Source organism: Triturus cristatus, chromosome 8, assembly GCF_964204655.1.
Source record: "Triturus cristatus chromosome 8, aTriCri1.1, whole genome shotgun sequence".
NCBI lineage: Eukaryota > Metazoa > Chordata > Amphibia > Caudata > Salamandridae > Triturus > Triturus cristatus.
Window position 1 is genome coordinate 910,088,173 of NC_140591.1, and position 27,868 is coordinate 910,116,040.

A 27,868-nucleotide genomic window follows, 5' to 3' on the forward strand; every position below is an offset into this window, starting at 1 on the left:
TACTGCACCTCACATTCTTATTTCTGCATCTCCCTTGCTTCTTTCTGCATCTTACTTGCTTCTTTCTATACCTCTCGTGCTTCTTTCTGCACCTCTCCTGCCTCTTTCTACACCTCTTTTGCCTCTTTCTGTGCTTCTCTTGCCTCTTTCTGTATCTTTCTTTCTCTTTCTACACCACTTTTGCTTCTTTCCTCACCTCTGTCTTTTTTCTGTACCGCTCTTGCCTCTTTTTACACCTCTCTTGCCTCTTTGAGCACCTCTCTTGCCTGTTTCTGCACTTCTCTTGCATCTTTCTGCACTTTTCTTGCCTCTTTATGCACCTCTCTTGCTTCCTAATGCACCTTACGTTCTTCTCTCTGCATCTCATTTGCTTATTTCTGCATTTCTCTTGCTTCTTTCTTCACCTCTCTTGTCTCTTTCTGTATTTCTCTTGCTACTTTTGCACCTCTTTTTATATTTCTGTATTTCTCTTAACTCTTTCAGCACTTCTCTTGCTTCTTTCTGCACCTTTCTTCCTCTTCCTGCACCTCTATGTATTCTTTTTTAGCTCTCTTGCTTCTTTCTGCAGCTCTCTTGCATTTTTTGCACTTCTCTTACCTTTTTCTGAACTTCTCTTGCCTATTTCTGCCATTCTCTTGCCTCTTTATGTACCTCTATTGCATCTTACAGCACATTTCTTCTTCGTTCTACATCGCTGTAGCATCTTTCTGTGCCTCTGATGCTTCTTTCTGCACCTGTCTTGCCTCTTTCTACACCTCTTTTGCCACTTTCTGTGCTTCTCTGGCCTCTTTCTGTATCTTTCTTTCTCTTTATGCACCACTCTTGCTTCTTTCTTCACATCTTTGTTTCCATCCCTCTTAGCTCTTTCTGCACCTCTTTAGCCTCTTTCTGCATCTCTCTTGCTTCTTTCTGCACTCGTCTTGCTCCTTTCTGCACCCCTCTTGCTTCTTTCAGCGCCTCTCTTGCTTCTTTCCGTACCTCTCTTGGTGCGTTCTGTACCTCTCATGCCTCTTTTATCACTTCTCTTACTTCCTACTGCACCTCACTTTTCTTTTTCTGCCTTATATTGTTTCTTTTGGCACCTTTCTTCCTCTTTCTGCGCTTCTCTTGCCTCGTTCTGCACCTTTCTTCCTCTTTTTGCACCTCTCTTGCTTATTTCTGCACTTATTTTGCGTCTTGCTCTGCCTCTCTTGCCTCTTTCTGTGCTTCTCTTGCCTCTTTCTGTACCTTTCTATGTCATTCTGCACCACTCTTGTTTCTTTCTGCTCTTGTCTTGCCCCTTTTTGTACCGCTCTTGCCCCTCTCTACATTTGTAGGGGAGTAGGATCTGCTTCTTATAGCTACCCCCACTTTTTGCTGATCTTTCACTGTTTTTCGACTTTAGCCTGTCTGGGGCCCTGCTAACCATGACCAAGCCTAGCTGCTTCCTCTCTAAATTGATTACCAGTACTTTAGGTACACTCCAGATTGGATTCTGGGGTACCCTTATAAGTCCCTAGCATATGGTGTACTATGTACCCAGGGCGTAGATATCCCAGAGGCCTACCAGGGGCACCAGCATGTATTATGCCACCCCTGGGAAGCCTTCCAAAATGAGACCACAGGACTACCACTGCAGCCTGGGTAAGGTGGTGCATGCACCCCTTACTGAGATATAAGTTCACTATATCTCTCCATATCACTGCACATATAAACCTATCAGTCACCCCTATGGCAGGACTTGCTAATCCTGAAGGCAGGGTGCTGGGTTTTATGTGAGAGGGTGACCATGCATGAGTAGAGCCCCTCTGCAGCCTTCAGACCCTTTATTCCAGGGTTGTTTGTGATGCAGACAAACCACATACTCTTAAGTGCATTATAACCAAACGTTAAATGCTAACTTCGGGATGGCTGCACAGAAACATGTTGTGTTTGGTGTCAAACACCTTGGAATCATATCCCCACACCAGTAACTGGTGTGGGAGTATGATACCTCCTTCTAGAGGGAGAGACATGACAGTACCGGTATTCCCGGTATCAGCTAACAGAGCCCTGGCATCACAAAATGGATGCTGCCAGCCACAGACATGAGTCTGCCCTCCTGCTGCTTGACAAAACTCCGGCAGGGGAGGCCTGGACAATAGGTTTCCTGTCACTGGGAGGTGTCATCACCTCCCAGACAGGCTTTAGTGTATTGGGGCTGGGTGGGTGCACTCCAAGAGTGCTTTGAAGTTCAGCACTGGGGACACATTTGGTGTCCGTGTGCATAGTCCAGCTGAAACCGGTTTCAGGGGCTACCCGCCCCTGCTCTGGTGTGAAACTGGACAAAGGAAATGGGTGTAGACTCCCCTCTTTCCTGACCCTCCCATAGGTGGGTCCCTAGACTTTGTCCCACCCCTTCCTTGGGTATAAGAAAGGAATCCCTGGCTACAGGACTTTAGTTTACAACTGGACAAAACTCTGATACTGAATCCTGGAACTTCAACGATCTACATTGAACTAGATGACTGACTGATATGGGGATTTACCTCTATAAATAATTAACGGTTTGCGACAATACTTTTGCAAGGGTTCTCATCTAGCAACCTGTTACAACACCACTCACCCCACTCTTTTGTGATCTTGGGATAAAGAGAATAGGCGACCTGGCAGCCTTGAGACCACTAATTATTGGTTGCGTCTATGGACTACTCCAAAATTAATTGATTATCGTAACTGCTTACAGGAGGTCCTAGCACTTAATGGGGCAAAACAACTACCATGGTTCAGACATATTGCCAAATGGTGTAAACTATTAAACCTGATGGGCAAGTGAGAGTACCCGGAAAGGGCCACCAAACGTGACATCTCGACCCTCAAAGCTACGTATTGGAGTGTAGTTGGGGAGCATTATACCAATAATCAAACAAGTGGACAGCTGACTTCCAACTTTTTAGACATCTAATCTTGTTCTCTATTTGAATCTTTTCTTGACTTGATTTCACCCTCCCTTGCCAAAAGCTTGTATATTAGCTATAGATACAGTAATCTGCTATTGAAATTTCTGGGGAAAGAGGCGATTGGTTTAGTTTTAGACCTTTGCCCTGCTTTCCGTGAAGTGGATGAAACCGAAGAGCACATTTTGTGTTTTTTGCACAAAGTATCGGCAGTTACGCAGGAGATGAATTAGACCACTATGCCTTAATCTGGGTGCTAGGCAGCACCAGATTGCATTTAGGAGTTAAAAAACTGATACTTTGGGGCCAGTAGTTTTTGCTCTTAGCCGTTTTTTATTCTCTTTCTGGCTGATTTGCAAAAAAAAGTTTATTACGGTAATGAAGTCATTTTTCAGTCCTTTCCCTCCTTATGCTGTAAACGTACCTTAAAAATCAAGCTGGGTATACATGGGTAAGTATCCCAAATATCTGGTGGCTGTTTAGTACTCCTTTTTAGCTCGACTAGGTCGATTGTATTCATGTATTCATGCACTTTGTTTTTTAACCTGATTCCGGATGTCACTTGTACTTGTGTTCGAAACGGTTTAATACTATTTTAATTGTATATATATTTACGTGTTATCTTTGTATACTTTGATGGTGTTTTGTACAATTGACCAAATAAAGTTATATATGATGATGATGACTGAAGAATCTCCCTTGGAGTAAAGGAGTTACTCCCCTGCAAGGCAGGAACCAAAGACACATCTGACCGGTTTGCATCTCCAAAGCTCTTGCCGGACTCCAAAGAATTTTGCAACACATGAGGTGGGTTTCCATGGTCTTAGAGGTCGATCAGTGCCCAGAGCAAGTCTGAGGCCTGTATCCCTCGTGGCGACTGTGCAACCTGGACCCCTGGACACCACGTCACTTTGCAGAAGCATCAGCTTTCCAATGACTACTGCTGGTGAGCTTTGGGTTACCTATAGCCCTGATCATGAGCAGCATTTGCACTGAAGATTGCCCACCTACACTCCACGAGTGTTCCGTGAGCTGGCCCTTTGTGTTTTCTCTCAAGGTTACCTTGCGATCCCTAGTCCGTTGACTGGTGGGTCCCTGTGAAGGCAACTTTACATCTAATTGGGCTTACCTGGTTGCTATAGATGTGCCCTGACTCTCCATTGCTTGGTGGGCCCTCATATTTATCATAGTTAGCCTCCCAATTCTGACCTTTTACATGTATTTTAAAGTCCCCACATAATAGCTGCGGGGTATCCCACAGGGCCAGTTTTCCATTTAAACCCTTTAATATTGCTGCTTCATCCAAATCTACACCTCTTTTTAAACTTTCCATACTTATCTTGCTTCTTTCAGCACATCTGTTGCTTCTTCCTACACTTCTCTTGACTCTTTGTTTACATTGCTTGCCTCTTTCAGCACATTCCTTACACTTTCTGCAACTCTCTTGCTTCTTCCTGCACCTAGCTTGCTGCTTTCTCCACCCCTCTTGCCTTTTGTGCACTGCTTTTGTTATTTTCTGCACCTCTCTTGCTTCTTTCTCCACCCCTCTTGCCACTTTCTGCACCTTTCTTGCCCCTCTTTCTGCGCCTCTCTTACCTATTTGTGCACCCCTCTTGCCTCTTTCTGCACCTCTGTAAGTTTTTACTGCACTTCTATTGTCCCATTCTGGATCCCTCTTGCTTCTTTCTGCTCTTCTCTTGCCTCTTTCTGCACCTCTCTTAATCTTTTTTTGCTTCTCTTGACAATTTACTTACTTCTGTTACTTCTTTCTGTACCTTTCTTCCACTTCCTCTTTATGTACCTACCTCGCCACTTTCTGCACGTCTTCTTCTTTCTGCACCTCTCTTGCTTCTTTCTGCACCTCTCTTGCTTCTTGCTGCACTTCTCTTACTTCTTTCTGCACCCCTCTTGCCACTTTGAGCACCTCTCTTGCATATTTCTAGACCTCTCTTTCCTATTACTGTGCTTCGCTTGCCTCTTTCAGAACCTTTCTTTCTCTATCTGCACCTTTCTTGCTTCTTTCTGCACCTCTCTTGCCTCTTAGTGCCCTCTCTTGCTTCTTTCTGCACCTCTCTTGCTTCTTTCTGCACCACTCTTGGTGCTTTCTGTACCTGTCTTGCCTCTTTAATCACTTCTTTTGTTTCTGACTGCACCTCACTTTCTTCTTTCTGCATCTCACTTGCTCCATTCTGCACTTCTCTTGCCTCTTTCCATGCCACTCTTGAATTTCTCTTGCTTCTTAGTTCACCTTTCCTTCTCTTTCTGTACTTCTCTTGCCTCTTTCTGCCCCTTCCTTCCTCTTTCTACATCTCACTTGCTTCTTTCTGTAGCTCTCCTGCTTCTTTCTGCTCCTCTGTTCCCTCTTTCTGCTCTTCTCTTGTCTCTATATGCACCTCTCTTGCCTCTTTCTGCACCTCTCTTGTTTCTTTCTGCACCTATCTTGCTTCTTTCTTCACCCCTCTTGGTGCTTTATGTACCTCTCCTGCATCTTTAATCACTTCTTTTGCTTCTTACAGCACCTCACGTTCTTATTTCTGCATCTCACTTGCTTCTTTCTGCACCTCTCTTGCTTCTTTTTCATCCATCTTGGTGCTTTCTGTACCTCTCTTGCCTCTTTAATCATTTCTTTTGCATCTTACTGCACCTCACATTCTTATTTCTGCATCTCACTTGCTTCTTAGTGTATTTCACGGCTTCTTTTTGCACCCCTCGTGCTTCTTTCTGCACCTCACCCGCCTCTTTCGATACTTCTTTTGTCTCTTTCTGTGCTTCTCTTGCCTCTTTCTGTATCTTTCTTTCTCTTTCTGCACCTCTCTTGCTTCTTTCTTTACCCCTCTTGGTATTTCTGTACCTCTCTTGCCTATTTAATCACTTCTTTTGCTTCTTACAGCACCTCACATTCTTATTTCTGCATCTCCCTTGCTTCTTTCTGCATCTTACTTGCTTCTTTCTATACCTCTTGTGCTTCTTTCTGCACATCTCCTGCCTCTTTCTATACCTCGTTTGCCTCTGTCTGTGCTTCTCTTGCCTCTTTCTGTATCTTTCTTTCTCTTTCTACACCACTTTTGCTTCTTTCTGCACCTCTGTCTTTTTTCTGTACCACTCTTGCCTCTTTGTACACCTCTCTTGCCTCTTTAAGCACCTCTCTTGCCTTTTTCTGCACTTCTCTTGCATCTTTCTGCACTTTTCTTGCCTCTTTATGCACCTCTCTTGCTTCCTACTGCACCTTACGTTCTTCTCTCTGCATCTCATTTGCTTATTTCTGCATTTCTCCTGCTTCTTTCTTCACCTCTCTTGTCTCTTTCTGTATTTCTCTTGCTTTTTTCAGCACCTCTTTTCATATTTCTGTATTTCTCTTAACTCTTTCAGCACTTCTCTTGCTTCTTTCTGCACCTTTCTTCCTCTTCCTGCACCTCTATGTATTTTTTTAGCTCTCTTGCTTCTTTCTGCAGCTCTCTTGCATTTTTTAAACTTCTCTTACCTTTTTCTGAACTTCTCTTGCCTATTTCTGCCATTCTCTTGCCTCTTTATGTACCTCTATGCGTCTTACAGCACATTTCTTCTTCGTTCTACATCGCCGTAGCATCTTTCTGTGCCTCTCATGCTTCTTTCTGCACCTGTCTTGCCTCTTTCTACACCTCTTTTGCCACTTTCTGTGCTTCTCTGGCCTCTTTCTGTATCTTTCTTTCTCTTTATGCACCACTCTTGCTTCTTTCTTTACATCTTTGTCTCCATCCCTCTTAGCTCTTTCTGCTCCTCTTTAGCCTCTTTCTGCATCTCTCTTGCTTCTTTCTGCACCCCTCTTGCTTCTTTCAGCACCTCTCTTGCTTCTTTCCGTACCTCTCTTGGTGCGTTCTGTACCTCTCTTGCCTCTTTTATCACTTCTCTTACTTCCTACTGCACCTCACTTTTCTTTTTCTGCCTTATATTGTTTCTTTCGGCTCCTTTCTTCCTCTTTCTGCACTTCTCTTGCCTCTTCTGCACCTTTATTCCTCTTTCTGCACCTCTTTTGCTTATTTCTGTACTTATTTTGCTTCATACTCCACCCTCTTGCCTCTTTCTCTGCTTCTCTGGCCTCTTTCTGCACCTTCCTTCCTCTTTCTGCATTTCACTTGCTTCTTTCTGTAGCTCTCCTGCTTCTTTCTGCTCCTCTGTTCCCTCTTTCTGCTCTTCTCTTGTCTCTATATGCACCTCTCTTGCCTCTTTCTGCACCTCTCTTGTTTCTTTCTGCACCTATCTTGCTTCTTTCTTCACCCCTCTTGGTGCTTTATGTACCTCTCCTGCATCTTTAATCACTTCTTTTGCTTCTTACAGCACCTCACGTTCTTATTTCTGCATCTCACTTGCTTCTTTCTGCACCTCTCTTGCTTCTTTTTCATCCATCTTGGTGCTTTCTGTACCTCTCTTGCCTCTTTAATCATTTCTTTTGCATCTTACTGCACCTCACATTCTTATTTCTGCATCTCACTTGCTTCTTAGTGTATTTCACGGCTTCTTTTTGCACCCCTCGTGCTTCTTTCTGCACCTCACCCGCCTCTTTCGATACTTCTTTTGTCTCTTTGTGTGCTTCTCTTGCCTCTTTCTGTATCTTTCTTTCTCTTTCTGCACCTCTCTTGCTTCTTTCTTTACCCCTCTTGGTATTTCTGTACCTCTCTTGCCTATTTAATCACTTCTTTTGCTTCTTACAGCACCTCACATTCTTATTTCTGCATCTCCCTTGCTTCTTTCTGCATCTTACTTGCTTCTTTCTATACCTCTTGTGCTTCTTTCTGCACCTCTCCTGCCTCTTTCTATACCTCGTTTGCCTCTGTCTGTGCTTCTCTTGCCTCTTTCTGTATCTTTCTTTCTCTTTCTACACCACTTTTGCTTCTTTCTGCACCTCTGTCTTTTTTCTGTACCACTCTTGCCTCTTTTTACACCTCTCTTGCCTCTTTGAGCACCTCTCTTGCCTTTTTCTGCACTTCTCTTGCATCTTTCTGCACTTTTCTTGCCTCTTTATGCACCTCTCTTGCTTCCTACTGCACCTTACGTTCTTCTCTCTGCATCTCATTTGCTTATTTCTGCATTTCTCCTGCTTCTTTCTTCACCTCTCTTGTCTCTTTCTGTATTTCTCTTGCTTTTTTCAGCACCTCTTTTCATATTTCTGTATTTCTATTAACTCTTTCAGCACTTCTCTTGCTTCTTTCTGCACCTTTCTTCCTCTTCCTGCACCTCTATGTATTTTTTTAGCTCTCTTGCTTCTTTCTGCAGCTCTCTTGCATTTTTTAAACTTCTCTTACCTTTTTCTGAACTTCTCTTGCCTATTTCTGCCATTCTCTTGCCTCTTTATGTACCTCTATTGCGTCTTACAGCACATTTCTTCTTCGTTCTACATCGCCGTAGCATCTTTCTGTGCCTCTCATGCTTCTTTCTGCACCTGTCTTGCCTCTTTCTACACCTCTTTTGCCACTTTCTGTGCTTCTCTGGCCTCTTTCTGTATCTTTCTTTCTCTTTATGCACCACTCTTGCTTCTTTCTTTACATCTTTGTCTCCATCCCTCTTAGCTCTTTCTGCTCCTCTTTAGCCTCTTTCTGCATCTCTCTTGCTTCTTTCTGCACCCCTCTTGCTTCTTTCAGCACCTCTCTTGCTTCTTTCCGTACCTCTCTTGGTGCGTTCTGTACCTCTCTTGCCTCTTTTATCACTTCTCTTACTTCCTACTGCACCTCACTTTTCTTTTTCTGCCTTATATTGTTTCTTTCGGCTCCTTTCTTCCTCTTTCTGCACTTCTCTTGCCTCTTCTGCACCTTTATTCCTCTTTCTGCACCTCTTTTGCTTATTTCTGTACTTATTTTGCTTCATACTCCACCCTCTTGCCTCTTTCTCTGCTTCTCTGGCCTCTTTCTGCACCTTTCTTCCTCTTTTTGCACCTCTCTTGCTTATTTCTGCACTTATTTTGCGTCTTGCTCTGCCTCTCTTGCCTCTTTCTGTGCTTCTCTTGCCTCTCTCTGTACCTTTCTATGTCTTTCTGCACCACTCTTGCTTCTTTCTGCTCTTGTCTTGCCTCTTTTTGTACCGCTCTTGCCCCTTTCTACTTTTGTAGGGGAGTAGGAAATGCTTCTTATAGCTACCCCCACTTTTTGCTATTGTTTCACTGTTTTTCGACTTTAGCTTGGCTGGAGCCCTGCTAACCATGACCCCAGCCTAGCTTCTTCCTCTCTAAATTGATTACCAGTACTTTAGGTACACTCCAGATTGGATTCTGGGGTACCCTTATAAGTCCCTAGCATATGGTATACTATGTACCCAGGGAGTAGATATCCCAGAGGCCTACCAGGGGCTCCAGCATGTATTATGCCACCCCTGGGAAGCCTTCCAAAATGACACCGCAGGACTGCCACTGCAGCCTGGGTAAGGTGGTGCATGCACCCCTTACTGAGATATAAGTTCACTATATCTCTCCATATCACTGCACACATAAACCTATCAGTCACCCCTATGGCAGGACTTGCTAATCCTGAAGGCAGGGTGCTGGGTTTTATGTGAGAGGGTGCCCATGCATGAGCAGAGCCCCTCTGCAGCCTTCAGAACCTTTATTCCGGGCTTGTTTGTGATGCAGACAAACCACATACTCTTAAGTGCATTATAACCAAACGTTAAATGCTAACTTCGGGATGGCTGCACATAAACATGTTGTGTTTGGTGTCAAACACCTTGGAATCATACCCCCACACCAGTAACTGGTGTGGGAGTATGATACCACCCTTCTAGAGGGAGAGACATGACAGTACCGGTATACCCGGTATCAGTAACAGAGCCCTGGCATCACAAAATGGATGCTACCAGCCACAGACATGAGTCTGCCCTCCTGCTGCTTGGCAAAACTCCGGCAGGGGAGGTCTGGACAATAGGTTTCCTGTCACAGGGAGGTGTCATCACCTCCCATACAGGCTTTAGTGTATTGGGGCTGGGTGGGTGCACTCCAAGAGTGCTTTGCAGTTCAGCACTGGGGACACATTTGGTGTCCGTGTGCATAGTCCAGCTCAAACCGGTTTCAGGGGCTACCCGCCCCTGCTCTGGTGTGAAACTGGACAAAGGAAATGGGTGTAGACTCCCCTCTTTCCTGACCCTCCCATAGGTGGCTCCCTAGACTTTGTCCCACCCCTTCCTTGGGTATAAGAAAGGAATCCCTGGCTACAGGACTTTAGTTTACACCTGGACAAAACTCTGATACTGAATCCTGGAACTTCAACGATCTACATTGAACTAGATGACTGACTGATATGGGAATTTACCTCTATAAATAATTGACGGTTTGCGAGAATACTTTTGTAAGGGTTCTCATCTCGCAACCTGTTACAACACCACTAACCCCACTCTTTTGTGATCTTGGGATAAAGAGAATAGGCGACCTGGCAGCCTTGAGACCTGATGGGCCTGTGAGAGTACCCAGAAATGGCCACCAAACGTGACATCTCGACCCTCAAAGCTAAGTATTGGAGGGTAGTTGGGGAGCATTATACCAATAATCAAACAAGTGGACAGCTGTCTTCCAACTTTTTAGATATCTAATCTTGTTCTCTGTTTGAATCTTTTCTTGACTTGATTTCACCCTCCCCTGCCAAAAGCTTGTATATTAGCTATAGATACGGTAATCTGCTATTGAAATTTCTGGGGAAAGAGGCGATTGGTTTAGTTTTAGAGCTTTGCCCTGCTTGTTGTGAAGTTGATGAAACTGAAGAGCACATTTTGTGTTTTTTGCACAAAATATCGGCAGTTACGCAGGAGATGAATTAGACCACTATGCCTTAATATGGGTGCTAGGCAGCACAAGATTGCATTTAGGAGTTTAAAAAGTGATACTTTGGGGCCAGTAGTTTTTGCTCTTAGCCGTTTTTTATTCTCTTTCTGGCTGATTTGCAAAAATTTATTAAGGTAATGAAGTCATTTTTCAGTCCTTTCCCTCCTTGTGCTGTATACGTACCTTAAAAATCAAGCTGGGTATACATGGGTAAGTATCCCAAATATCTGGTGGCTGTTTAGCACTCCTTTTTAGCTCGACTTGGTCGATTGTATTCATGTATTCATGTACTTTGTTTTTTAACCTGATTCGGGATGTCACTTGTACTTGTGTTCGAAACGGTTTAATACTATTTTAATTGTATATATATTTATGTTTTATCTTTGTATACTTTGATGGTGTTTTGTACAATTGACCAAATAAAGTTATATATGATGATGATGATTGAAGAATCTCCCTTGGAGTAAAGGAGTTACTCCCCTGCAAGGCAGGAACCAAAGACACATCTGACCGGTTTGCATCTCCAAAGCTCCTGCCGGACTCCAAAGAATTTTGCAACACAGGAGGTGGGTTTCCATGGTCTTAGAGGTCGTTCAGTGCCCAAAGCAAGTCTGAGGCCTGTATCCCTCGTGGCGACTGTGTAACCTGAACCCCTGGACACCACGTCACTTTGCAGAAGCATCAGCTTTCCAATGACTACTGCTGGTGAGCTTTGGGTTACCTTTAGCCCTGATCATGAGCAGCGTTTGCACTGAAGATTGCCCACCTACACTCCACGAGTGTTCCGTGAGCTGGCCCTTTGTGTTTTCTCTCGAGGTCCCCTTGCGATCCCTAGTCCGTTGACTGGTGGGTCCCTGTGAAGGCAACTTTACATCTAATTGGGCTTACCTGGTTGCTATAGATGTGCCCTGACTCTCCATTGCTTGGGGAGCCCTCATATTTATTATAGTTAGCCTCCCACATCTGACCTTTTACATGTATTTTAAAGTCCCCACATAATAGCTGTGGGGTATCCCACAGGGCCAGTTCTCCATTTAAACCCTTTAATATTGCTGCTTCATCCAAATCTACACCTCTTTTTCAACTTTCTATACTTATCTTGCTTCTTTCAGCACATCTGTTGCTTCTTCCTACACTTCTCTTGACTCTTTGTTCACATTGCTTGCCTCTTTCAGCACATTTCTTACATTATCTGCATCTGTCTTGCTTCTTTCTGCATGATTCTTCCTTCTTTCTGCACTTCTCTTGCCTCTTCCTACACTTCTCTTGACTCTTTGTTCACATTGCTTGCCTCTTTCAGCACATTTCTTACACTTTCTGCAACTCTCTTGCTTCTCCCTGCACCTAGCTTGCTGCTTTCTCCACCCCTCTTGCCTTTTGTGCACTGCTTTTGTTTTTTTCTGCACCTCTCTTGCTTCTTTCTCTACCCCTCTTGCCACTTTCTGCACCTTTCTTGCCCCTCTTTCTGCGCCTCTCTTACCTATTTGTGCACCCCTCTTGCCTCTTTCTGCACCTCTGTAAGTTTTTACTGCACTTCTATTGTCCCATTCTGGATCCCTCTTGCTTCTTTCTGCTCTTCTCTTGCCTCTTTCTGCACCTCTCTTAATCTTTTTTTGCTTCTCTTGACAATTTACTTACTTCTGTTACTTCTTTCTGTACCTTTCTTCCACTTCCTCTTTATGTACCTACCTCGCCACTTTCGCACGTCTTCTTCTTTCTGCACCTCTCTTGCTTCTTTCTGCACCTCTCTTGCTTCTTTCTGCACCTCTCTTGCTTCTTGCTGCACTTCTCTTACTTCTTTCTGCACCCCTCTTGCCATTTTGAGCACCTCTCTTGCCTATTTCTAGACCTCTCTTTCCTATTACTGTGCTTCTCTTGCCTCTTTCAGAACCTTTCTTTCTCTATCTGCACCTTTCTTGCTTCTTTCTGCACCTCTCTTGCCTCTTAGTGCCCTCTCTTGCTTCTTTCTGCACCTCTCTTGCTTCTTTCTGCACCACTCTTGGTGCTTTCTGTACCTGTCTTGCCTCTTTAATCACTTCTTTTGTTTCTGACTGCACCTCACTTTCTTCTTTCTGCATCTCACTTGCTCCATTCTGCACTTCTCTTGCCTCTTTCCATGCCACTCTTGAATTTCTCTTGCTTCTTAGTTCACCTTTCTTCCTCTTTCTGTACTTCTCTTGCCTCTTTCTGCCCCTTCCTTCCTCTTTCTACATCTCACTTGCTTCTTTCTGTAGCTCTCCTGCTTCTTTCTGCTCCTCTGTTCCCTCTTTCTGCTCTTCTCTTGTCTCTATATGCACCTCTCTTGCCTCTTTCTGCACCTCTCTTGTTTCTTTCTGCACCTATCTTTCTTCTTTCTTCACCCCTCTTGGTGCTTTATGTACCTCTCCTGCATCTTTAATCACTTCTTTTGCTTCTTACAGCACCTCACGTTCTTATTTCTGCATCTCACTTGCTTCTTTCTGCACCTCTCTTGCTTCTTTTTCATCCATCTTGGTGCTTTCTGTACCTCTCGTGCCTCTTTAATCATTTCTTTTGCATCTTACTGCACCTCACATTCTTATTTCTGCATCTCACTTGCTTCTTAGTGCATTTCACGGCTTCTTTTTGCACCCCTCGTGCTTCTTTCTGCACCTCACCCGCCTCTTTCGATACTTCGTTTGTCTCTTTCTGTGCTTCTCTTGCCTCTTTCTGTATCTTTCTTTCTCTTTCTGCACCTCTTGCTTCTTTCTTTACCCCTCTTGGTATTTCTGTACCTCTCTTGCCTATTTAATCACTTCTTTTGCTTCTTACAGCACCTCACATTCTTATATCTGCATCTCCCTTGCTTCTTTCTGCATCTTACTTGCTTCTTTCTATACCTCTTGTGCTTCTTTCTGCACCTCTCCTGCCTCTTTCTATACCTCGTTTGCCTCTGTCTGTGCTTCTCTTGCCTCTTTCTGTATCTTTCTTTCTCTTTCTACACCACTTTTGCTTCTTTCTGCACCTCTGTCTTTTTTCTGTACCACTCTTGCCTCTTTTTACACCTCTCTTGCCTCTTTGAGCACCTCTCTTGCCTTTTTCTGCACTTCTCTTGCATCTTTCTGCACTTTTCTTGCCTCTTTATGCACCTCTCTTGCTTCCTACTACACCTTACGTTCTTCTCTCTGCATCTCATTTGCTTATTTCTGCATTTCTCCTGCTTCTTTCTTCACCTCTCTTGTCTCTTTCTGTATTTCTCTTGCTTTTTTCTGCATCTCTTTTCATATTTCTGTATTTCTCTTAACTCTTTCAACACTTCTCTTGCTTCTTTCTGCACCTTTCTTCCTCTTCCTGCACCTCTATGTATTTTTTTAGCTCTCTTGCTTCTTTCTGCAGCTCTCTTGCATTTTTTAAACTTCTCTTACCTTTTTCTGAACTTCTCTTGCCTATTTCTGCCATTCTCTTGCCTCTTTATGTACCTCTATTGCGTCTTACAGCACATTTCTTCTTCGTTCTACATCGCCGTAGCATCTTTCTGTGCCTCTCATGCTTCTTTCTGCACCTGTCTTGCCTCTTTCTACACCTCTTTTGCCACTTTCTGTGCTTCTCTGGCCTCTTTCTGTATCTTTCTTTCTCTTTATGCACCACTCTTGCTTCTTTCTTTACATCTGTGTCTCCATCCCTCTTAGCTCTTTCTGCACCTCTTTAGCCTCTTTCTGCATTTCTCTTGCTTCTTTCCGTACCTCTCTTGGTGCGTTCTGTACCTCTCTTGCCTCTTTTATCACTTCTCTTACTTCCTACTGCACCTCACTTTTCTTTTTCTGCCTTATATTGTTTCTTTCGGCTCCTTTCTTCCTCTTTCTGCACTTCTCTTGCCTCTTCTGCACCTTTATTCCTCTTTCTGCACCTCTTTTGCTTATTTCTGTACTTATTTTGCTTCATACTCCACCCTCTTGCCTCTTTCTCTGCTTCTCTGGCCTCTTTCTGCACCTTTCTTCCTCTTTTTGCACCTCTCTTGCTTATTTCTGCACTTATTTTGCGTCTTGCTCTGCCTCTCTTGCCTCTTTCTGTGCTTCTCTTGCCTCTCTCTGTACCTTTCTATGTCTTTCTGCACCACTCTTGCTTCTTTCTGCTCTTGTCTTGCCTCTTTTTGTACCGCTCTTGCCCCTTTCTACTTTTGTAGGGGAGTAGGAAATGCTTCTTATAGCTACCCCCACTTTTTGCTATTGTTTCACTGTTTTTCGACTTTAGCTTGGCTGGAGCCCTGCTAACCATGACCCCAGCCTAGCTTCTTCCTCTCTAAATTGATTACCAGTACTTTAGGTACACTCCAGATTGGATTCTGGGGTACCCTTATAAGTCCCTAGCATATGGTATACTATGTACCCAGGGAGTAGATATCCCAGAGGCCTACCAGGGGCTCCAGCATGTATTATGCCACCCCTGGGAAGCCTTCCAAAATGACACCGCAGGACTGCCACTGCAGCCTGGGTAAGGTGGTGCATGCACCCCTTACTGAGATATAAGTTCACTATATCTCTCCATATCACTGCACACATAAACCTATCAGTCACCCCTATGGCAGGACTTGCTAATCCTGAAGGCAGGGTGCTGGGTTTTATGTGAGAGGGTGCCCATGCATGAGCAGAGCCCCTCTGCAGCCTTCAGAACCTTTATTCCGGGGTTGTTTGTGATGCAGACAAACCACATACTCTTAAGTGCATTATAACCAAACGTTAAATGCTAATTTCGGGATGGCTGCACATAAACATGTTGTGTTTGGTGTCAAACACCTTGGAATCATACCCCCACACCAGTAACTGGTGTGGGAGTATGATACCACCCTTCTAGAGGGAGAGACATGACAGTACCGGTATACCCGGTATCAGTAACAGAGCCCTGGCATCACAAAATGGATGCTACCAGCCACAGACATGAGTCTGCCCTCCTGCTGCTTGGCAAAACTCCGGCAGGGGAGGTCTGGACAATAGGTTTCCTGTCACAGGGAGGTGTCATCACCTCCCATACAGGCTTTAGTGTATTGGGGCTGGGTGGGTGCACTCCAAGAGTGCTTTGCAGTTCAGCACTGGGGACACATTTGGTGTCCGTGTGCATAGTCCAGCTCAAACCGGTTTCAGGGGCTACCCGCCCCTGCTCTGGTGTGAAACTGGACAAAGGAAATGGGTGTAGACTCCCCTCTTTCCTGACCCACCCATAGGTGGCTCCCTAGACTTTGTCCCACCCCTTCCTTGGGTATAAGAAAGGAATCCCTGGCTACAGGACTTTAGTTTACACCTGGACAAAACTCTGATACTGAATCCTGGAACTTCAACGATCTACATTGAACTAGATGACTGACTGATATGGGAATTTACCTCTATAAATAATTGACGGTTTGCGAGAATACTTTTGTAAGGGTTCTCATCTCGCAACCTGTTACAACACCACTAACCCCACTCTTTTGTGATCTTGGGATAAAGAGAATAGGCGACCTGGCAGCCTTGAGACCTGATGGGCCTGTGAGAGTACCCAGAAATGGCCACCAAACGTGACATCTCGACCCTCAAAGCTAAGTATTGGAGGGTAGTTGGGGAGCATTATACCAATAATCAAACAAGTGGACAGCTGTCTTCCAACTTTTTAGATATCTAATCTTGTTCTCTGTTTGAATCTTTTCTTGACTTGATTTCACCCTCCCCTGCCAAAAGCTTGTATATTAGCTATAGATACGGTAATCTGCTATTGAAATTTCTGGGGAAAGAGGCGATTGGTTTAGTTTTAGAGCTTTGCCCTGCTTGTTGTGAAGTTGATGAAACTGAAGAGCACATTTTGTGTTTTTTGCACAAAGTATCGGCAGTTACGCAGGAGATGAATTAGACCACTATGCCTTAATATGGGTGCTAGGCAGCACAAGATTGCATTTAGGAGTTTAAAAAGTGATACTTTGGGGCCAGTAGTTTTTGCTCTTAGCCGTTTTTTATTCTCTTTCTGGCTGATTTGCAAAAAAAAGTTTATTAAGGTAATGAAGTCATTTTTCAGTCCTTTCCCTCCTTGTTCTGTATACGTACCTTAAAAATCAAGCTGGGTATACATGGGTAAGTATCCCAAATATCTGGTGGCTGTTTAGTACTCCTTTTTAGCTCGACTTGGTCGATTGTATTCATGTATTCATGTACTTTGTTTTTTAACCTGATTCGGGATGTCACTTGTACTTGTGTTCGAAACGGTTTAACACTATTTTAATTGTATATATATTTATGTTTTATCTTTGTATACTTTGATGGTGTTTTGTACAATTGACCAAATAAAGTTATATATGATGATGATGATTGAAGAATCTCCCTTGGAGTAAAGGAGTTACTCCCCTGCAAGGCAGGAACCAAAGACACATCTGACCGGTTTGCATCTCCAAAGCTCCTGCCGGACTCCAAAGAATTTTGCAACACAGGAGGTGGGTTTCCATGGTCTTAGAGGTCGTTCAGTGCCCAAAGCAAGTCTGAGGCCTGTATCCCTCGTGGCGACTGTGTAACCTGAACCCCTGGACACCACGTCACTTTGCAGAAGCATCAGCTTTCCAATGACTACTGCTGGTGAGCTTTGGGTTACCTTTAGCCCTGATCATGAGCAGCATTTGCACTGAAGATTGCCCACCTACACTCCACGAGTGTTCCGTGAGCTGGCCCTTTGTGTTTTCTCTCGAGGTCCCCTTGCGATCCCTAGTCCATTGACTGGTGGGTCCCTGTGAAGGCAACTTTACATCTAATTGGGCTTACCTGGTTGCTATAGATGTGCCCTGACTCTCCATTGCTTGGGGAGCCCTCATATTTATTATAGTTAGCCTCCCACATCTGACCTTTTACATGTATTTTAAAGTCCCCACATAATAGCTGTGGGGTATCCCACAGGGCCAGTTCTCCATTTAAACCCTTTAATATTGCTGCTTCATCCAAATCTACACCTTATTTTCAACTTTCTATACTTATCTTGCTTCTTTCAGCACATCTGTTGCTTCTTCCTACACTTCTCTTGACTCTTTGTTCACATTGCTTGCCTCTTTCAGCACATTTCTTACATTATCTGCATCTGTCTTGCTTCTTTCTGCATGATTCTTCCTTCTTTCTGCACTTCTCTTGCCTCTTCCTACACTTCTCTTGACTCTTTGTTCACATTGCTTGCCTCTTTCAGCACATTTCTTACACTTTCTGCAACTCTCTTGCTTCTCCCTGCACCTAGCTTGCTGCTTTCTCCACCCCTCTTGCCTTTTGTGCACTGCTTTTGTTTTTTTCTGCACCTCTCTTGCTTCTTTCTCTACCCCTCTTGCCACTTTCTACACCTTTCTTGCCCCTCTTTCTGCGCCTCTCTTACCTATTTGTGCACCCCTCTTGCCTCTTTCTGCACCTCTGTAAGTTTTTACTGCACTTCTATTGTCCCATTCTGGATCCCTCTTGCTTCTTTCTGCTCTTCTCTTGCCTCTTTCTGCACATCTCTTAATCTTTTTTTGCTTCTCTTGACAATTTACTTACTTCTGTTACTTCTTTCTGTACCTTTCTTCCACTTCCTCTTTATGTACCTACCTCGCCACTTTCGCACGTCTTCTTCTTTCTGCACCTCTCTTGCTTCTTTCTGCACCTCTCTTGCTTCTTTCTGCACCTCTCTTGCTTATTGCTGCACTTCTCTTACTTCTTTCTGCACCCCTCTTGCCATTTTGAGCACCTCTCTTGCCTATTTCTAGACCTCTCTTTCCTATTACTGTGCTTCTCTTGCCTCTTTCAGAACCTTTCTTTCTCTATCTGCACCTTTCTTGCTTCTTTCTGCACCTCTCTTGCCTCTTAGTGCCCTCTCTTGCTTCTTTCTGCACCTCTCTTGCTTCTTTCTGCACCACTCTTGGTGCTTTCTGTACCTGTCTTGCCTCTTTAATCACTTCTTTTGTTTCTGACTGCACCTCACTTTCTTCTTTCTGCATCTCACTTGCTCCATTCTGCACTTCTCTTGCCTCTTTCCATGCCACTCTTGAATTTCTCTTGCTTCTTAGTTCACCTTTCTTCCTCTTTCTGTACTTCTCTTGCCTCTTTCTGCCCCTTCCTTCCTCTTTCTACATCTCACTTGCTTCTTTCTGTAGCTCTCCTGCTTCTTTCTGCTCCTCTGTTCCCTCTTTCTGCTCTTCTCTTGTCTCTATATGCACCTCTCTTGCCTCTTTCTGCACCTCTCTTGTTTCTTTCTGCACCTATCTTGCTTCTTTCTTCACCCCTCTTGGTGCTTTATGTACCTCTCCTGCATCTTTAATCACTTCTTTTGCTTCTTACAGCACCTCACGTTCTTATTTCTGCATCTCACTTGCTTCTTTCTGCACCTCTCTTGCTTCTTTTTCATCCATCTTGGTGCTTTCTGTACCTCTCGTGCCTCTTTAATCATTTCTTTTGCATCTTACTGCACCTCACATTCTTATTTCTGCATCTCACTTGCTTCTTAGTGCATTTCACGGCTTCTTTTTGCACCCCTCGTGCTTCTTTCTGCACCTCACCCGCCTCTTTCGATACTTCGTTTGTCTCTTTCTGTGCTTCTCTTGCCTCTTTCTGTATCTTTCTTTCTCTTTCTGCACCTCTTGCTTCTTTCTTTACCCCTCTTGGTATTTCTGTACCTCTCTTGCCTATTTAATCACTTCTTTTGCTTCTTACAGCACCTCACATTCTTATATCTGCATCTCCCTTGCTTCTTTCTGCATCTTACTTGCTTCTTTCTATACCTCTTGTGCTTCTTTCTGCACCTCTCCTGCCTCTTTCTATACCTCGTTTGCCTCTGTCTGTGCTTCTCTTGCCTCTTTCTGTATCTTTCTTTCTCTTTCTACACCACTTTTGCTTCTTTCTGCACCTCTGTCTTTTTTCTGTACCACTCTTGCCTCTTTTTACACCTCTCTTGCCTCTTTGAGCACCTCTCTTGCCTTTTTCTGCACTTCTCTTGCATCTTTCTGCACTTTTCTTGCCTCTTTATGCACCTCTCTTGCTTCCTACTACACCTTACGTTCTTCTCTCTGCATCTCATTTGCTTATTTCTGCATTTCTCCTGCTTCTTTCTTCACCTCTCTTGTCTCTTTCTGTATTTCTCTTGCTTTTTTCTGCATCTCTTTTCATATTTCTGTATTTCTCTTAACTCTTTCAACACTTCTCTTGCTTCTTTCTGCACCTTTCTTCCTCTTCCTGCACCTCTATGTATTTTTTTAGCTCTCTTGCTTCTTTCTGCAGCTCTCTTGCATTTTTTAAACTTCTCTTACCTTTTTCTGAACTTCTCTTGCCTATTTCTGCCATTCTCTTGCCTCTTTATGTACCTCTATTGCGTCTTACAGCACATTTCTTCTTCGTTCTACATCGCCGTAGCATCTTTCTGTGCCTCTCATGCTTCTTTCTGCACCTGTCTTGCCTCTTTCTACACCTCTTTTGCCACTTTCTGTGCTTCTCTGGCCTCTTTCTGTATCTTTCTTTCTCTTTATGCACCACTCTTGCTTCTTTCTTTACATCTGTGTCTCCATCCCTCTTAGCTCTTTCTGCACCTCTTTAGCCTCTTTCTGCATTTCTCTTGCTTCTTTCCGTACCTCTCTTGGTGCGTTCTGTACCTCTCTTGCCTCTTTTATCACTTCTCTTACTTCCTACTGCACCTCACTTTTCTTTTTCTGCCTTATATTGTTTCTTTCGGCTCCTTTCTTCCTCTTTCTGCACTTCTCTTGCCTCTTCTGCACCTTTATTCCTCTTTCTGCACCTCTTTTGCTTATTTCTGTACTTATTTTGCTTCATACTCCACTCTCTTGCCTCTTTCTCTGCTTCTCTGGCCTCTTTCTGCACCTTTCTTCCTCTTTTTGCACCTCTCTTGCTTATTTCTGCACTTATTTTGCGTCTTGCTCTGCCTCTCTTGCCTCTTTCTGTGCTTCTCTTGCCTCTCTCTGTACCTTTCTATGTCTTTCTGCACCACTCTTGCTTCTTTCTGCTCTTGTCTTGCCTCTTTTTGTACCGCTCTTGCCCCTCTCTACTTTTGTAGGGGAGTACGATCTGCTTCTTATAGCTACCCCCACTTTTTGCTATTGTTTCACTGTTTTTCGACTTTAGCCTGGCTGGAGCCCTGCTAACCATGACCCCAGCCTAGCTGCTTCCTCTCTAAATTGATTACCAGTACTTTAGGTACACTCCAGATTGGATTCTGGGGTACCCTTATAAATCCCTAGCATATGGTATACTATGTACCCAGGGCGTAGATATCCCAGAGGCCTACCAGGGGCTCCAGCATGTATTATGCGACCCCTGGGAAGCCTTCCAAAATGACACCGCAGGACTGCCACTGCAGCCTGGGTAAGGTGGTGCATGCACCCCTTACTGAGATATAAGTTCACTATATCTCTCCATATCACTGCACACATAAACCTATCAGTCACCCCTATGGCAGGACTTGCTAATCCTGAAGGCAGGGTGCTGGGTTTTATGTGAGAGGGTGCCCATGTATGAGCAGAGCCCCTCTGCAGCCTTCAGAACCTTTATTCCGGGGTTGTTTGTGATGCAGACAAACCACATACTCTTAAGTGCATTATAACCAAACGTTAAATGCTAACTTCGGGATGGCTGCACAGAAACATGTTGTGTTTGGTGTCAAACACCTTGGAATCATACCCCCACACCAGTAACTGGTGTGGGAGTATGATACCACCCTTCTAGAGGGAGAGACATGACAGTACCGGTATACCCGGTATCAGTAACAGAGCCCTGGCATCACAAAATGGATGCTACCAGCCACAGACATGAGTCTGCCCTCCTGCTGCTTGACAAAACTCCGGCAGGGGAGGTCTGGACAATAGGTTTCCTGTCACAGGGAGGTGTCATCAACTCCCAGACAGGCTTTAGTGTATTGGGGCTGGGTGGGTGCACTCCAAGAGTGCTTTGAAGTTCAGCACTGGGGACACATTTGGTGTCCGTGTGCATAGTCCAGCTCAAACCGGTTTCAGGGGCTACCCGCCCCTGCTCTGGTGTGAAACTGGACAAAGGAAATGGGTGTAGACTCCCCTCTTTCCTGACCCTCCCATAGGTGGGTCCCTAGACTTTGTCCCACCCCTTCCTTGGGTATAAGAAAGGAATCCCTGGCTACAGGACTTTAGTTTACACCTGGACAAAACTCTGATACTGAATCCTGGAACTTCAACGATCTACATTGAACTAGATGACTGACTGATATGGGAATTTACCTCGATAAATAATTAACGGTTTGCGAGAATACTTTTGTAAGGGTTCTCATCTCGCAACCTGTTACAACACCACTCACCCCACTCTTTTGTGATCTTGGGATAAAGAGAATAGGCGACCTGGCAGCCTTGAGACCTGATGGGCCTGTGAGAGTACCCAGAAATGGCCACCAAACGTGACATCTCGACCCTCAAAGCTAAGTATTGGAGGGTAGTTGGGGAGCATTATACCAATAATCAAACAAGTGGACAGCTGTCTTCCAACTTTTTAGATATCTAATCTTGTTCTCTGTTTGAATCTTTTCTTGACTTGATTTCACCCTCCCTTGCCAAAAGCTTGTATATTAGCTATAGATACGGTAATCTGCTATTGAAATTTCTGGGGAAAGAGGCGATTGGTTTAGTTTTAGAGCTTTGCCCTGCTTGTTGTGAAGTTGATGAAACTGAAGAGCACATTTTGTGTTTTTTGCACAAAGTATCGGCAGTTACGCAGGAGATGAATTAGACCACTATGCCGTAATCTGGGTGCTAGGCAGCACAAGATTGCATTTAGGAGTTTAAAAAGTGATACTTTGGGGCCAGTAGTTTTTGCTCTTAGCCGTTTTTTATTCTCTTTCTGGCTGATTTGCAAAAAAAAGTTTATTGAGGTAATGAAGTCATTTTTCAGTCCTTTCCCTCCTTATGCTGTATACGTACCTTAAAAATCAAGCTGGGTATACATGGGTAAGTATCCCAAATATCTGGTGGCTGTTTAGTACTTCTTTTTAGCTCGAGTTGGTCGATTGTATTCATGTATTCATGTACTTTGTTTTTTAACCTGATTCGGGATGTCACTTGTACTTGTGTTCGAAACGGTTTAATACTATTTTAATTGTATATATATTTATGTTTTATCTTTGTATACTTTGATGGTGTTTTGTACAATTGACCAAATAAAGTTATATATGATGATGATGACTGAAGAATCTCCCTTGGAGTAAAGGAGTTACTCCCCTGCAAGGCAGGAACCAAAGACACATCTGACCGGTTTGCATCTCCAAAGCTCCTGCCGGACTCCAAAGAATTTTGCAACACAGGAGGTGGGTTTCCATGGTCTTAGAGGTCGTTCAGTGCCCAAAGCAAGTCTGAGGCCTGTATCCCTCGTGGCGACTGTGTAACCTGAACCCCTGGACACCACGTCACTTTGCAGAAGCATCAGCTTTCCAATGACTACTGCTGGTGAGCTTTGGGTTACCTTTAGCCCTGATCATGAGCAGCATTTGCACTGAAGATTGCCCACCTACACTCCACGAGTGTTCCGTGAGCTGGCCCTTTGTGTTTTCTCTCGAGGTCCCCTTGCGATCCCTAGTCCGTTGACTGGTGGGTCCCTGTGAAGGCAACTTTACATCTAATTGGGCTTACCTGGTTGCTATAGATGTGCCCTGACTCTCCATTGCTTGGGGAGCCCTCATATTAATTATAGTTAGCCTCCCACATCTGACCTTTTACATGTATTTTAAAGTCCCCACATAATAGCTGTGGGGTATCCCACAGGGCCAGTTCTCCATTTAAACCCTTTAATATTGCTGCTTCATCCAAATCTACACCTCTTTTTCAACTTTCTATACTTATCTTGCTTCTTTCAGCACATCTGTTGCTTCTTCCTACACTTCTCTTGACTCTTTGTTCACATTGCTTGCCTCTTTCAGCACATTTCTTACATTATCTGCATCTGTCTTGCTTCTTTCTGCATGATTCTTCCTTCTTTCTGCACTTCTCTTGCCTCTTCCTACACTTCTCTTGACTCTTTGTTCACATTGCTTGCCTCTTTCAGCACATTTCTTACACTTTCTGCAACTCTCTTGCTTCTCCCTGCACCTAGCTTGCTGCTTTCTCCACCCCTCTTGCCTTTTGTGCACTGCTTTTGTTATTTTCTGCACCTCTCTTGCTTTTTTCTCTGCCCCTCTTGCCACTTTCTGCACCTTTCTTGCCCCTCTTTCTGCGCCTCTCTTACCTATTTGTGCACCCCTCTTGCCTCTTTCTGCACCTCTGTAAGTTTTTACTGCACTTCTATTGTCCCATTCTGGATCCCTCTTGCTTCTTTCTGCTCTTCTCTTGCCTCTTTCTGCACCTCTCTTAATCTTTTTTTGCTTCTCTTGACAATTTACTTACTTCTGTTACTTCTTTCTGTACCTTTCTTCCACTTCCTCTTTATGTACCTACCTCGCCACTTTCGCACGTCTTCTTCTTTCTGCACCTCTCTTGCTTCTTTCTGCACCTCTCTTGCTTCTTTCTGCACCTCTCTTGCTTCTTGCTGCACTTCTCTTACTTCTTTCTGCACCCCTCTTGCCATTTTGAGCACCTCTCTTGCCTATTTCTAGACCTCTCTTTCCTATTACTGTGCTTCTCTTGCCTCTTTCAGAACCTTTCTTTCTCTATCTGCACCTTTCTTGCTTCTTTCTGCACCTCTCTTGCCTCTTAGTGCCCTCTCTTGCTTCTTTCTGCACCTCTCTTGCTTCTTTCTGCACCACTCTTGGTGCTTTCTGTACCTGTCTTGCCTCTTTAATCACTTCTTTTGTTTCTGACTGCACCTCACTTTCTTCTTTCTGCATCTCACTTGCTCCATTCTGCACTTCTCTTGCCTCTTTCCATGCCACTCTTGAATTTCTCTTGCTTCTTAGTTCACCTTTCTTCCTCTTTCTGTACTTCTCTTGCCTCTTTCTGCCCCTTCCTTCCTCTGTCTACATCTCACTTGCTTCTTTCTGCACCTCTCTTGTTTCTTTCTGCACCTATCTTGCTTCTTTCTTCACCCCTCTTGGTGCTTTATGTACCTCTCCTGCATCTTTAATCACTTCTTTTGCTTCTTACAGCACCTCACGTTCTTATTTCTGCATCTCACTTGCTTCTTTCTGCACCTCTCTTGCTTCTTTTTTATCCATCTTGGTGCTTTCTGTACCTCTCCTGCCTCTTTAATCATTTCTTTTGCATCTTACTGCACCTCACATTCTTATTTCTGCATCTCACTTGCTTCTTAGTGCATTTCACGGCTTCTTTTTGCACCCCTCGTGCTTCTTTCTGCACCTCACCCGCCTCTTTCGATACTTCGTTTGTCTCTTTCTGTGCTTCTCTTGCCTCTTTCTGTATCTTTCTTTCTCTTTCTGCACCTCTCTTGCTTCTTTCTTTACCCCTCTTGGTATTTCTGTACCTCTCTTGCCTATTTAATCACTTCTTTTGCTTCTTACAGCACCTCACATTCTTATATCTGCATCTCCCTTGCTTCTTTCTGCATCTTACTTGCTTCTTTCTATACCTCTTGTGCTTCTTTCTGCACCTCTCCTGCCTCTTTCTATACCTCGTTTGCCTCTGTCTGTGCTTCTCTTGCCTCTTTCTGTATCTTTCTTTCTCTTTCTACACCACTTTTGCTTCTTTCTGCACCTCTGTCTTTTTTCTGTACCACTCTTGCCTCTTTTTACACCTCTCTTGCCTCTTTGAGCACCTCTCTTGCCTTTTTCTGCACTTCTCTTGCATCTTTCTGCACTTTTCTTGCCTCTTTATGCACCTCTCTTGCTTCCTACTGCACCTTACGTTCTTCTCTCTGCATCTCATTTGCTTATTTCTGCATTTCTCCTGCTTCTTTCTTCACCTCTCTTGTCTCTTTCTGTATTTCTCTTGCTTTTTTCGCCATCTCTTTTCATATTTCTGTATTTCTCTTAACTCTTTCAACACTTCTCTTGCTTCTTTCTGCACCTTTCTTCCTCTTCCTGCACCTCTATGTATTTTTTTAGCTCTCTTGCTTCTTTCTGCAGCTCTCTTGCATTTTTTAAACTTCTCTTACCTTTTTCTGAACTTCTCTTGCCTATTTCTGCCATTCTCTTGCCTCTTTATGTACCTCTATTGCGTCTTACAGCACATTTCTTCTTCGTTCTACATCGCCGTAGCATCTTTCTGTGCCTCTCATGCTTCTTTCTGCACCTGTCTTGCCTCTTTCTACACCTCTTTTGCCACTTTCTGTGCTTCTCTGGCCTCTTTCTGTATCTTTCTTTCTCTTTATGCACCACTCTTGCTTCTTTCTTTACATCTGTGTCTCCATCCCTCTTAGCTCTTTCTGCACCTCTTTAGCCTCTTTCTGCATTTCTCTTGCTTCTTTCCGTACCTCTCTTGGTGCGTTCTGTACCTCTCTTGCCTCTTTTATCACTTCTCTTACTTCCTACTGCACCTCACTTTTCTTTTTCTGCCTTATATTGTTTCTTTCGGCTCCTTTCTTCCTCTTTCTGCACTTCTCTTGCCTCTTCTGCACCTTTATTCCTCTTTCTGCACCTCTTTTGCTTATTTCTGTACTTATTTTGCTTCATGCTCCACTCTCTTGCCTCTTTCTCTGCTTCTCTGGCCTCTTTCTGCACCTTTCTTCCTCTTTTTGCACCTCTCTTGCTTATTTCTGCACTTATTTTGCGTCTTGCTCTGCCTCTCTTGCCTCTTTCTGTGCTTCTCTTGCCTCTCTCTGTACCTTTCTATGTCTTTCTGCACCACTCTTGCTTCTTTCTGCTCTTGTCTTGCCTCTTTTTGTACCGCTCTTGCCCCTCTCTACTTTTGTAGGGGAGTACGATCTGCTTCTTATAGCTACCCCCACTTTTTGCTATTGTTTCACTGTTTTTCGACTTTAGCCTGGCTGGAGCCCTGCTAACCATGACCCCAGCCTAGCTGCTTCCTCTCTAAATTGATTACCAGTACTTTAGGTACACTCCAGATTGGATTCTGGGGTACCCTTATAAATCCCTAGCATATGGTATACTATGTACCCAGGGCGTAGATATCCCAGAGGCCTACCAGGGGCTCCAGCATGTATTATGCGACCCCTGGGAAGCCTTCCAAAATGACACCGCAGGACTGCCACTGCAGCCTGGGTAAGGTGGTGCATGCACCCCTTACTGAGATATAAGTTCACTATATCTCTCCATATCACTGCACACATAAACCTATCAGTCACCCCTATGGCAGGACTTGCTAATCCTGAAGGCAGGGTGCTGGGTTTTATGTGAGAGGGTGCCCATGTATGAGCAGAGCCCCTCTGCAGCCTTCAGAACCTTTATTCCGGGGTTGTTTGTGATGCAGACAAACCACATACTCTTAAGTGCATTATAACCAAACGTTAAATGCTAACTTCGGGATGGCTGCACAGAAACATGTTGTGTTTGGTGTCAAACACCTTGGAATCATACCCCCACACCAGTAACTGGTGTGGGAGTATGATACCACCCTTCTAGAGGGAGAGACATGACAGTACCGGTATACCCGGTATCAGTAACAGAGCCCTGGCATCACAAAATGGATGCTACCAGCCACAGACATGAGTCTGCCCTCCTGCTGCTTGACAAAACTCCGGCAGGGGAGGTCTGGACAATAGGTTTCCTGTCACAGGGAGGTGTCATCACCTCCCAGACAGGCTTTAGTGTATTGGGGCTGCATCTTTCTGCACTTTTCTTGCCTCTTTATGCACCTCTCTTGCTTCCTACTGCACCTTACGTTCTTCTCTCTGCATCTCATTTGCTTATTTCTGCATTTCTCCTGCTTCTTTCTGCTCTTCTCTTGCCTCTTTCTGCACCTCTCTTAATCTTTTTTTGCTTCTCTTGACAATTTACACACTTCTGTTACTTCTTTCTGTACCTTTCTTCCACTTCCTCTTTATGCACCCCTCTTGCCACTTTGAGTACCTCTCTTGACTATTTCTAGACCTCTCTTTCCTATTACTGTGCTTCTCTTGCCTCTTTCAGAACCTTTCTTTCTCTATCTGCACCTTTCTTGCTTCTTTCTGCACCTCTCTTGCCTCTTAGTGCCCTCTCTTGCTTCTTTCTCCACCTCTCTTGCTTCTTTCTGCACCACTCTTGGTGCTTTCTGTACCTGTCTTGCCTCTTTAATCACTTCTTTTGTTTCTTACTGCACCTCACTTTCTTCTTTCTGCATCTCACTTGCTCCATTCTGCACTTCTCTTGCCTCTTTCCATACCACTCTTGAATTTCTCTTGCTTCT